Below are 13117 nucleotides of genomic sequence, written 5' to 3' on the forward strand. Positions count from 1 at the left end.
CAACCAAAAAACTGTCCAATAGTCTAAAAGTTTACTTCTGATGCACCTTTGGTTATTTATCTTACAAATTCCTATGTTCTAATTAAACTGGAGGCAATATAAGGAATCTCACACTTCTGACACCAATTGTTCTATCACATAAAATACCCTCTACTTCTTTAGCTCCCAAATTCACTGAACTCACAGACAATACTAAAAATTAAGGGGATTCATTAGGAGAGTTAACAGGTTTCAGGATTAGTAACCCAGTAAGAATACAGTCATATGCAGACAGCATCAGACCTTCTCAGCCAGTAGCCAAGTATCTTTCCCGTGCTCAGCCACTTGGTCTCTTGACTCTACATCTGTGAGCGAGGAAGCCCTCCTGTTACCGTGCCTCACATTCTCATAGTCTCAGTGTGACTACTCTTTGGTTTCATGGTCACTTTGTCTCTGCTTCTGGTTTCGCCTGGTTCATTCAATTATATGGTCTCCATGTTGGTACTTCTGAGGCCTCTAGCCTTGGCCTCTATCATTTCAGAAATCTCCAATGGGCTTTATGCAGGAGTCTTCTTCTAATGGTGGTAGGTTTTCGCTCTCTTCCTGCCAAGAGAGCGCATCCTTACAGCCAGGGGAATGGCAAATAAAACTAACCAATACCCTCAATTAGTGTTGTGCACACCCTGTTTGCATACTCCCAACAAACCATTTGGTCAGAGTTGTAGAGAATTAGATAGAAGATATCTAATAAGAAATTTCACTCAACCATAGTAAATCATATAATATTACTTTTACTTTAAACAACTTTCAGAATATTATGGTATGAGAGATTTAAATCTCTTATTAAAAAAGTGAAAATTTCACTTAAACTTGGTATAAGCAGACAATTTACCATGATACTAAATTATAAATGAGTTATATATTTTTTTCTAGATGGAATACAGCAATCCTCATATAGTACCTTGGAAACTGAGAAAAAAGTAAATTTTGCCACAGAATAAGGAAATGCATACAAAATATGATGTAGTATAAGCCCTACACAAATATGAATGCCCAAATATATGAGTTTACTTTTATAAATATATGTCAATGTTTGGATGGATCCAAAGGACCTAAACTTATAACTACAAAGAGGCTTCAAACCTTGTTAAAAAAGGAATGAAAAGATATCGAAACATTTCCACAAATCTCCTGAAGCCCCCTCATATTTGATGGTAACACTCAATTATATTTCTCTTGTTAGAAATCTGATCACATATTGGCAAGTGAAAATATTCTCTGATTCAGAGATTTAGCATACAGATATTTCACCTGTGGAAGCAAAGAGTGCAATCATGCTTCATTACAATTGATAATTGAATATCTGTTTAGAGGTAGAAATCTCTATAAGAAAAGGAAACACACAAAGAAATTCAGACTATTCATTAACACCTAGCAAACTGAACATCTATATCCACTTAGTGGGGCTCAAATAATTTAACTGGTTTGCTACCCCAATGACCCTTTAAAGTATAAAATGATGCCCCCAAAGGTAGGTTATTATTTGCACATATCAGAGCCTCTGTTGTGCAGATGAATGTTTTGAAAAAGGAGCAAGGAATGTAAAGTATGATTTCCACATTGGCTTGCTTCCCACCTGCCCACCTTAGAGAGAATCCTGATTACAAGTTGTAATTTTAATATCCAGGTTGTCAAATTCAGCATATCATTAGGTATCTGTGTGAACCGATGGAATCCCACTCCTGATTACAGTGATATGTAGCATCATCTATGTCCCAAGGAACAGCTATTGACTTTGAACCACTGGCCTTGTGGCTAGCAGTCCAGTGCTTACTTGGCAGCACTATCAGGCCAGAAAGAAAGGAAACACTTAAATATGAATGTTATACTACAAAAAGACAGAGCAGCGGTCAGCTTGAAGAAACTCTCACTGGACAAATGTAAGACCATGGAGCATTAATATGAAAAGTGATGTTACAGTAAAACCTATAGATTCCAGAGGAAACAGATGGTGAACAGCTGTCAGAGAAGGAGAAAGAGCGCATGTTCGACTTGGAGCAGTGAGGAATCCAGGACAGACGAATCCCTCAGGACCAGTGGAGAGAACAGCAATGCTGGGAGGGTGGAGGGAAGGTGGGGTAGAAAGAGAGAACCAATCACAAGTATCACAAGGATGAACAGCGGAGAAGTGGGTGAAAAGTGACGTCGGACGGTGTAAGATACGATAAAATAATAATAATTTATAAAATATCAAAGATTCATGGGGGGTGGGAAGGAGGGAGAGAAATTAGCTGATACCAAGGGCTCAAATAGAAAGCAAATGTTTTGAGAATGATGAGGGAAACAAATGTACAAAAGCGCTTGACACAATGGATGGATGGATTGTGATAAGAGTTGTACGAGCCCCCAATAAAGTGATTTAAAAAAAGAAAAGTGATGAGACTGCACCGTGCCCAAGGCACAGAAACAACAAGGCAGTCCTCTTGCGTTCTGGCTTTCACAGTTTCCCTGTAAACGTTATCCATTGAATAAAGAGAAACGTCAGACATCTGCTCTAAAATAAATAAGCGCTGTAAAGAAAACACAGACTGGAAAGTTCCTTGTCACCATATTTGTGTTATGATCAAAATATGCTTGGGATCCTTACCCACTGCTTATGAAATATCTGAGAAAATCCTCATTTTCTCATAGTTGGAGTACTTTCATATACAAATTGCGTTGAATAAAGATTTCTTTCTATTGTTAGTATATATTTATTTGAAATACGTGTAGCTTCTGTGCCTTATTTGGTGTGTTGGGTGTGTGTTAGACTACATACTGCAAGATCATGGGTTCAACTGAAACTGCTCTGTGGGAGGAAATTGGACTGCTTGATTTTATGAAAATTTGCACTCTTGGACCAAATAGGACCACTACGAATTGGAATCAACTAGATGGCAGTGTGTGTACGCTTTATATATAAAGCTATACTTGGACTTTGCCTATGAAATAGAAGACTGATTTTAGGCATCAGTTTTATGTCTAAAATATGATGGGCTTTTAGTTATAGCTATTTGTTTTAGAACACTTTCTTATTCTTGAAGGATTGAGCAGATCAATCACGATCAGCCTTATGTGTCAAGTTACATGGTTTATGCTTGCCTGACTCTTCCTAATACATCACAGCCTTCCTCCACGGACACTGTGATAGGGAGAACTCAGTGTTCCAGTGGTTCAAGCGAAGCAATTTTACTTTCAGTCTTGAGCCTACACATATAATGGTTATTCCTCCTTGGGCCAAAAGAGGACAGCCCAGCTCTCTCCCAGTCATCTTACTATTGTAGGAGTGCTTCCCAAAATAGAATAGAGAGCAACTGTGAGGCTGCGGCAACCCTTTGACTTTCCACTTACAGGAATTTTGAAGGTTTGGCAAACAAAAGCCTGCAAACCAGAAGTATATTATTTTTCAAATGTACTTGTTTTTCCTTGTTTGAAAGTGAAATTGGTTTTATATGTCTTTAGTTCCCTTTGTTTTAAACATTTCATATTTTGTTTTCTTTTTGTATAAAATTCCATTTTTATCACTATATTGAAGTATATTTTAAACCTAAAATTATTAACTTATTCATTGTTCAAGTCAATGTTTTGTTTTGTTGTCTTCTTTTTAGTAACTACATAAACTGTGTAAGTATCACCATAAGATCATCCTATTAAGACCCTTCATATTCGTTCCATATCAGCCATTGTGCTTTTTCCTTCTCCCTGCTCCTTGCCCCATTCACCAATCTACTTTCCTTCTCTGTAGATTAGCACTTTCTGAAAATCCATACACATGTTCCTCACATAATATGTGTTTTCTTTCAACTGCCTTCTATTACTAGGATATATTAATAATTCATTTTTACTGCTGAATTGCATTTCCTTGTAAGAATATTGTACAATTTATTTAAGAATTTCACTAAATATACTATGGGTTCATAACATTATTGTTCATAACATTATTGAGGGGACAAAATGCAATATATGAAATGTAATTGCTAATTCTACTTAGATTTCTCCTTTGTGATTAATTAAATATTGAAATTTGGCAATGTGTTTGTTATTTTTCATGTTTTCATAGTTTCTATCATTTTCTTTATTGTACCCTCCCTTCATTTTCTAGGCAAGTTTCCCTGTTTTCTCTTATATCATTGTTTGTATTTTCATACCAAAAATCTTTCTTGTTACTGAACTTTATGTTTCCAAGCTAAATTTAGTTCTATTAATATTTTGGTTTGATTTTATTTTTTATTATATCTACCTTCATTTAACAATTTGACATTCTGTTCTCTTGCCATTTTCTTTATATGTGCTTTCTGACTGAGGATTTCTGCTCTGCCAAATATTAAAATATTCCATTTATAATTTATTATAAATTATATTTATAATTTATTATCATCATAATAGTAATAACAAAAACACAAATAGTACCTAACTCCTGGGTTCATATTAAAAATACTGACAAATTACTCTCTGATAAATGGATACAAAGCTGGTGTAGTGTTAACTTACGGGGCTATTAGCTGTGAGATCAACAGTTAGAAATCACCAGCTCATCTGGGAGAGAAAGAGGAGTTTCTCCACTCTAAGGTAGAGTAGAATAGTTGAAAGAGTTACAGTCTCAGGAGCTCACAGGGGCATTTCTCTCCCAGCCTGTAGGGTCACCATGAGTCGGCATCAACTCAATGGCAGTAAATTTTATTTTAAAGTGAGTAGTAAGTACCTGGTGTTTTAGTTTTTATAGGTTTCTGCTTTCTTTGTGATTAAGGTTTTTTTTAATCTTTTACTTTGTTATTGTTGTTAGGTTAATTTATAGAAGCAGAAACTGGTTTGATGGCTTCTTAGGGACCCAGCAGAGGAGGTTGGGGGAGGAAATGGGAAGCTAATATCAATGAAGAAAAGTAAGAAGAAAATATTTCAAAAAGGATTGTGGTGGTGATTATAGAACTCTTCTTGATATGATTGAACTATTGAATTGGATGATATGTGGATTATGTTTCAATACAATTGCTAATAATTACTTGTGTTTGAATCAATATTAGATTCCTAGATATATTAAATTATATTTTCATTAAATTATATTTTCAAGCCATGTGGTACAAGAAAAGTTTCTAATAAATATAGCAAGTACAATGGGGTGGTATGAATGGGTGGAAGACACCGTGAGATCATTGCCCATCAGCAAGCCGTGTAACAAGGAACAAGCTAGGAGTATCAGACTTGCTGAAGCAATTTCTTCATAATGCAAGCAGCCTTTGACTCAAAACTAATTCTCCCATCTAATATGCATACCAACGTAAGAAGAGAGTCTCAGTGCCAACATGAGCCTAGGGTCAAATATTAGCTCTTGCATTTATTGTAAAGAGTCAATGTATGAATAGGTTCTTTTGGTCTAGAATTCATCATTTATTTTAAATATGTTCATCATTATTAATTGTAGACACATTATAGATAAGCTTTATAATTTTTAGATATAGTTAAAAATCTGAAAGATCAGTAGTACATTTCTTAGGCCTTATTTCATTATTAGAGTTACAATCATCACATAATTAATAGGTAGAATTAAATGAAAAGTTTCAACAATAAAGAGCTGTCTATAACAGTGCATCAGCATTACTCTGGAAGGCTCAGGATTCAATAAGTTATAGATTGTGCTCTGTAAGGGAAACAATCTAACAAGAGACATTACAGGTTCTGCCTTGGGGGTCCATGCTCCACCTCAACCTGAGATAAAAATAATGAAGATCAAAAAAGTGATTTCACATCATCCAGAAATTATGATCATATTATGACAAAATTCACATTTTTTAAGGACCTGGGATATACCCATTCTATGCTATATTCTTTTGATATTGGAACAAATTAATCTTTTCTAAAATTCATATATCAGAGCTTCCTCTTCCTCATTGAGGAAAGAGATTCAGAAAGATTTTTAAAGTTTCTGAAAGCCATACAACAATTAAGAATTAATGTGTGAAACTGTATTTGTCAACTAAATCTATTAAATGTAAAACCTATGCTTTTTCTACAATACTAAATTAGCATTTGTTATATCAGTCCAAGCAAGATGTTTCTTTAGTCAAGCAACCGGAAGTCTTGTTTTGCTTTTCTTTCTCTCTTTCCCTCCCTCTTTCTTTCATTTTTCCCTAATAGAAAACCATTCCTTTATGGTTTCAATTACATTCCAAAGATATATAGAAGATTCTTAATGTCCCATACAAATCCGATCTTATGAATGCCTACCTTAAGCCTTCGTACTGCAAGGTCCAGCAATTCATTTACTGCATGATGACCTTCTCTGGAGGAAAGGCCTCAGGACAGGGTGAAGAGGCCTCAGTACCAAGGGCTTCACAGTCCTGAAAGTACCTTTCAATTAATTTCCTCCCCAATGAATGTGGAAAATGAACGGATATCTTTAAAATTATTTGAGATCCCCAGGACTTGCCTCCCATGTGACTAGACTGGTAGCATACTCATCAATATCAATTACAGTTCTCCTTTTATTGACTTCCTTCTCCCTTGAAGTGGCATTAGTGGTACAGTGATTAAGCTCTGGGCTACTAATTGAAGAGTCTGCAGCTCAAATTCACCAAGCAGCTCGGGAGGACAATCATGTAGCGATCTACCTATTGAAAGATTATAGTCTTGGAAACTAAGGGACATTTCTACTTTGTCCTATAGGGTTATGTTGAGGTGAACTGGACTTGGGGGTACTTGATTTGTTTTTATCCTCCATGTTGTGTTTTCTGTGGCCCACCTGTGCTTCTACAGATTGTCTCCCAAATCAATTATGTCTGCTCAAATCAAAGTCAAGCCAAGGGAATGCATTATGAATGCATGCATTGTTTTAAACACCCCTAAATGATGTAAAATACATTTTAAATAATTAAATTTTAACTGTTAAGAGAAAAATTACTTTTCTTATCAACACATAATTTTTTAAAGTGGAGCAAATAATAATACAAAACTAAAATGCATACATCAACAATTGAGACATTTATTTTTAAGTCAATACTTATAAAACTGTCATATACAAGGGTAAAGGGAAAAAAGCATTGTTACAAAAATCACAGAAACTTTTAGTAAAAAGATCAAAAGGTGAAGCTATTGTTTCTCACCTTCTCCTCCATTTGGGTATATAGTTTTGAGATAGCGTCTCCGTCTCTCTGAGCTTTCTCTGAAGAATTGGGTCTTCTTTAATTTACAACATGTTGAAATTGTACTGTTGGCATTCTGGAGAGACCCATATTGTGTTCCTTTTAAGTGTCATTGATTTGGGGGTATTCAAAGAAGTCTAAAGGGACAAGATAAAGGCAATAGGGTGTGCATGTGTCAAGGTTCTCAATGAGATTCTCCTAGGAGAGACCTGGTTACCCACAATGAAAGAGCAGGTACGTTGTCATGAGGGAAAAAAACAAACCTTGGTACACCTTTCATGGCTTTTTTTCATCAATGTAGTTTTCAACGTTCTTAAAACATTGTAATTAGCTTGTATGATCATCCTGTGTCCTTCAAGAATGTCTACTAATATTATCATTCTGAGACGCTGCAAAAAGAACGGGTATGGGGGTGGTGTCTTCTGACCTCCTCCAACTTCATAAGGAAGCAGGAAATCAAACTCCACCTCAGCATGGCCCAAAGCTGATGCCCATGAAGCTGAGGCCTGGAGTGCCCTATTCTTCAGCTTCCAACCAGTTTTGACACCAACTGCCCACATCACATATCATTCTAATTTTCAGCTGGATTTTCTAATTCATTGCAATGACCACATAAACTCCAAGACAATCCTCGCAACAAAGGGATTTATTAACAAAGTCAACAGATTAAAATAGCTTGTCTGTCTAGAGCAGAGGATGTACACTGGTGTATATAGGAGCTGGAGGCACAGGGAATCCAGGGTGGATGATACCTTCAGGACCAGGGGTGTGAGGGGCGATACTGGGAGAGTAGAGGGTGAGTAGGTTGGAAAGGGGGAACCGATTACAAGGATCTACATGTGACCTCCTCTCTGGGGGATGGACAACATAAAAGGGGGTGAAGCTAGATGCCAGACAGGGCAAGAAGCGACAAAATAATAATTTATAAATTATCGAGGGCTCATGAGGGAAGGGGAGAGCGGGGAGGGAGGGGAAAAAGAAGACTTGATGCAAAGGGCTTAAGTGGAGAGCAAATGCTTTGAAAGTGATTAGGGCAAAGAATGTACAGATGTGCTTTATACAATTGATGTATATATGAACTGTGATAAGAGTTGTATGAGTCCCTAATAAAATGTTTAATAAAATGCTCAAGATACAGTTATTTGGACAAGAAGACCTTTCAGACTTGTGCCTCTGTCTGGGCTTTGGACTCTCAGCCACAGGACCAGCTGGCCTATTGGCTGCTTGTGCCATGTTATAAAGCTCTTTTAGGGCTGCCAATAAATGCCCAAAGGGCACATCACTCCATGATAAATTTCAAGCCTATTGTGCTCAGCTCCAATTCTGTAGGCCAAGAAGCTTAACTCTCTTAATTATATATTTGGAGTGTTCTACCACAAGCCAGCCTCCTGCCCAAAGGCACTTAGCTCTACTTTCTCCGTGGGCTGGTCATTCCACTGCTATGTCTCCTGGTTCTGATTCTGTGGTTCTTCTCCTCTTCTCTTTTCTTCTGGTGTCATAGTTGTTTCCTGAGTCACAGAAGTTCAAAGAGCAGAGAACTCCAGGTCCAAAGGATGGGCTCTATTCCTAGTTCTTCTCTCTCATTGGTATTGAGTTCTCTCCGTCCAAATTCTTGGTTACTCATTTTCTATCCAGAAGAATGACAATCCCAGAACAGTGTTTAGCAGCCACTCAGAATTGAATCATATAATTAGTATTTTCCATTACCTTCTTACCCAGACCCATCAGGAAAACGTTGTTTAGGGGAGTTACAAAACATATGGCTAGAAGAGCCATATCAAACATTTAGCTGGACTGCAGATCCCCAATTCTAATTACCATAAAACTTTGTGAGCTGACCACTTTGCTTGGCATTTAACTAGTTTTGCAGATATCCCTGGAAGCCACTCCTTTGATTGAACTTTCTTTCTGAAGGCATCTTTAGAGACTTCATGTCCAGATGGTACCATGGATTAATGGTTAGGCTGCAAACCAAAAGGTCAGTCATTCAAAACCACCAGCTATTTCATATGAGAGAGATGAGGCAGTCAGGATTTATAAAGATCTACAGCCTTGAAAACTCTATTAGGCCAGACTGAAATGCCCTATAGCATCAACCATTATGAGCAGAAGCTACTCTACAACATTATTTGTTTTTCATTTGGAGGTTTAATGATACCAAGACAAAAGATAATGTGTTTGAAACAATGCACTGGTCACAGAGATCTGTCTAAGCAGGTTTTGTTTGGATTAAACTCACCCATGTATGAACTGGATCACTCATAGCAATACTTCTACCCTTATATTAATATTCATTAGGAAAAAATCAATAAAATATTAAAGTTAGAATAAATCATTGGTTGCTTATTATAATTATTATAATAGATACTAAAAGTATATATAATAACCATATTTGTCTGTAATATCTTGACTATTTTTTATAATACAGAAAGCAAAACTTTTATGGATGCTTGAGCTTGTAAGTTCACATAAGGAAAAGGTATACTTTGGGATTTGACAGTTTTTAATTGTATGTTTTAAAGTTTGTAGAAAATCATCCTGAGATTGTGAGAGCTAAAATTATTAGTACACACCAAAAATAAAAACGGAATAAACAAGGACTGCACTCTTTGCTGTTTGTTCTTAGAAGTGTCTCATTTCTAGAGGAGCAACCTGCTGCCGTGGTTATCTTTTCAGAGCTTGCTTAAATTCCAGGAGGACTTCTTTGGGATCGGTTGCCACAAAGATTACATTCTCTTTGGAGTTCAGATGCAGGACATCAAAACACTGAAGCTTTTGCAAGTTTTCTCTCAACAGGGGAAATATATCGCCTACAAACTAAAGGCAAAGTCAAAAAAGTAGTAAACAACTTTCTAACTCTATTTTCCTATTTTCAGGATGATTGTATTGTACCCTCCCGATATTATACTTTGTTTTTCATTCTAAATCAGGGAAAAGAATATTTTAGAACACAATCACAGTAGGTAAATGCTGTCTCTTTTCTTGTTGCTGTTCATTGCTCAAATATAATTAGGCTCTCTTAAAGCATTGAAAAGTGGAAACAAATATTTACTCAATTCTTTTTTTATTTACTTGTGTAGGGCAGGTTTTTCAGAGCAAAACACATGAATTGTAGATTTGTACAGATTAACAACTTAGGTCACTGGATAAGCCCAATTTTTGCTCGATTTTAGGTAGACAAAAATAAACTTTGCTGGGATAATATATTTAATATAAAGCTATAAATAAAACATCATATTAATCTTATTTTGTTAGCTATTATTGATTTTTTAACTTTTATTTTATCACTTGTTCAAAATAAAGATATTTGAGTTTGGCGATCATCATTTTATTATGTCTTTCTAGTACTGAGAATTGAGCATATGATTTAAAGAACACCTGGGGAAGACAAAGGAAAGTAGTATAATGAAATATGCAAACATCTCGTTTAGAAATCCAAAGGGGAAAAACAGGATAAACATTTCTCAAGTTGAATAATTTAAGGGAAAAAATCAAGCTTTGAAGTGCAAAATTGAAGAAGTCTATGGCCAAATATTGAATGATGCAGGAAATATCAAAAGAAGATGGAAGAAATATATAGTCACTGTCCTAAAAAGAATTGGTCAGGGTTTAACTATTCTAGAACGTAACATGTAATGAACTGATGGTATTCAAAGAGGACACCAAAGCTGTCTGAAAGGCACTATGAACAAAAAAATCCCAGGAATTGAAGGAAACAATTGACTTGTTTCAACAAGTTGAAATAGTGCTGGAAGCCATCTTTAGTCTCTGCTCATTTGGAAGACAACTGCCTGGTCAACTGATTGGAAGTGATTCAATGTGTGCTCATTCAAAAGAAAGGTGATCCAAAAGGACGTTGGGATTATAGAAAGATATCATTAAAATCATAGACAATGCATTATTGATGAATAAATTAACAATGTATTGTGGTAATAAGGTGACAAAGAAATACCACAAATGCAAGCTGGAGTCCAAGAAGATATAGAATGAAGGATATCATTACGGGTGTCAGATTGATTGTGGAGGAAAGCAGAGAATAATGGAAAGCTATGCACTTGTTTTAAGAATTAATAAAATTAATCTGTGAATCATAGTAAATTATAATATTATGAAAATGGGAATTGCGAACATATAAATGTGCTCACACAATACTTGCACATTCACCAAGAAACAATATGGATAGAACAAGAGCACACTGCATGGTTTAAAAGGGGAGATGAGCCACTCAGGGTTCAGTATAGAAATAATGAAACTCACAACCTTCCTCTAGTTCTTAAACGCTTCTTCCCTTCCTCCCCCCTTCCCCCCCTCTATCATGGTCCCAATTCTACCTGGCAAATCTGGTTAGACCAGAGGATGCACAGTGGCGCAGATGGGAACTGGAAACACACAGAATCCTGGACAGATGAACCCCTCAGAACCAGTGGTGAGAGTGGCAATACGGGGAGGGAATGGGGGGCTTGAAAGGGGGAACTGATCACAAGGATCTACATATAACCTCCTCCCTGGGGGATGGGCAACAGACAAGTGAGTGAAGGGAGACGCCAGGCAGTGTAACATAAGATAAAATAATAATTTATAAATTATCAAGGGTTCATGAGGGAAGGGGAAGCGGGGAGGGAGGGGTGAAGAAGGAAAATGAGGCACTGATTCCAGGAGCCCAAGTGGAAAGCAAGTTTTGAGAATGATGAGGGCAACAAATATATGTGTGCTTTACACAATTGATATATGTGTGGATTGTGATAAGCATTGTATGAGCCCCAATAAAATGATTTTTTAAAATAGTGTTCTTCCATGTGGACTTTGTTGCTTCTGAGCTAGATGGCCGCTTGTTTATCTTCAAGCCTTTAAGACCCCAGTCACTATCTCTTTTGATAGCCGGGCACCATCAGCTTTCTTCACCACATTTACTTGTTCACACACTTTGGCTCCAGCCGTTGTGTCGGGAGAGTGAGCATCATAGAGTTCCAATTTAATAAAAGAAGGTATTCATGCATAGAGGGAGTGTTTGAGTAGAGGCCCAAGGTCCTTCCGCCACCTTAATACTTGACCTATAAATATCGACACAAAGATCTATTTCCCCAACCTCCTATATATATATGCATGTACATGTCTTTGTCTAGACCTCCATGAATGCCCTTTGACTCCTAGCTCTTTCCTCCATCTCCCTTGACCTTCCTCCTGCCCTACTACCATGCTTCATCGCCCCCTGGGCTAGAGTATACCTCTTCTCTAAGCAACCTTACCCTTGATCATTTCCCATCAGGCCTGCCACTCCCCCTTCTCTACCCTTTGGGGTCCCATGTTTTTCCCTTGTCCCTGGGTTTGTTAACACCAGCCTGTGTGATCGAGTGGTCCCAAAGGGATCAGTTACCAGGCATCAAAGAACAAAAAATCATATCATTGACTGCACACCTCCATGATAGGATCGCTGAAGACAAATGGGTGCACAAGCAAATGTGGTGAAGAAAGCTGATGGTGCCCGGCTATCAAAAGAGATAGTGTCTGGGGTCTTAAAGGCTTGAAGGTGAACAAGCGGCCATCTCGCTCAGAAACAAATAAGCCCACATGGAAGAAGCACACCGGCCAGTGCGATCACGAGGTGCCCAAGGGACCAGATATAAGGCATCATGCAAAAAAAAAAAAAAAAGATATGTGTGTGTATGTATGTGTATATATGTGTATATGTATATATGTATGTGTATATATATATTATATTAAATGAAGGGGGAAGTGCAGAGTGGAGACCCAAGGCCCAAGTGTCGGCCAATGGAGATCCCCTCATAGAGGGGCTTAGGAGAGGAGATGGGTTAACTAGGGTGTGAGGTAGTATTGATGAAGAACACAGCTTTCCCCCAGATCCTGGATGCTTCCTCCCCCCAACTACCATGATCCGAATTCTACCTTGCAGGGCTGGATAGGACAGAGGCTGTACACTGGTACATATGAGGGTTGGAGGTACA

Source organism: Tenrec ecaudatus, chromosome 1 (assembly GCF_050624435.1).
Source record: "Tenrec ecaudatus isolate mTenEca1 chromosome 1, mTenEca1.hap1, whole genome shotgun sequence".
NCBI classification, from domain to species: domain Eukaryota; kingdom Metazoa; phylum Chordata; class Mammalia; order Afrosoricida; family Tenrecidae; genus Tenrec; species Tenrec ecaudatus.